Source organism: Nanorana parkeri, unplaced genomic scaffold (genome assembly GCF_000935625.1).
Source record: "Nanorana parkeri isolate BGI_ZX_2015 unplaced genomic scaffold, ASM93562v1 scaffold971, whole genome shotgun sequence".
Classification (NCBI taxonomy): Eukaryota; Metazoa; Chordata; class Amphibia; order Anura; family Dicroglossidae; genus Nanorana; species Nanorana parkeri.
The window spans coordinates 408,193-408,942 of record NW_017307239.1 but is presented as its reverse complement, the minus strand read 5'-3'; positions in this window follow the sequence as shown (position 1 = coordinate 408,942).

Sequence of the window (750 nt, the reverse complement as noted above, 5' to 3'; positions counted from 1 at the left end):
ATCTCTGTTTAAATCTGACTGCCCATAGACCTAACATGGATCCATACAGCTCTTGTGATGGAAGAAAAAACCGAATGGACACCGATGTGACAAGAGTGACGTGTTCTGTACTGCTCCCATCAGTGGGGGATCTGTGCAGAGCTGCAACTAATGATTGTTTTCATTATCAATTAGTTGGCCAATTATTTTTTTTTCTTCAAATAATCGGATAAAAAAAAACAATTAAATCCCATCCTTAATTTAAAATAAAATCCCCAATACAATGTTACAAACAAAGTTTTTTTGGAATCGTGCTGCACTGGAACGCCTGGCATTGCAGTATTATAATATTATAATTTTTTTTTTTTTCAATAATAGTATTGTAAGCACATGGCGCTTGAATAGCTTCAGCCAGGGAATGACCGCTGCCAGTGGCAAGATTCCGCATTTGGCAGCTGAATGTGCATACAGCAGGTAGTGGGCTGGGGCAATAACAAGCCTGCTATTGGCCATTTCACATTGTAAAAGCCAATAGCAGGCTGGCTATTATACCCACCCACTGCTTGCTGTGCCCTCCTCCCAGCATGGGGGAGAGAGCTAGGGGATCCAACCAACTAATTGATAATGAGAATCGTTAACAACTATTCTCATAATCGATTATTATCAATTAATCGATTGGTTGCAGCCCTGGATCTGTGCACAGATCCTCTGCTGATAAAACAAATGGCACCCGTGTGAAAGGGGCCTAAGCCATTCATATACTGGCCAGTA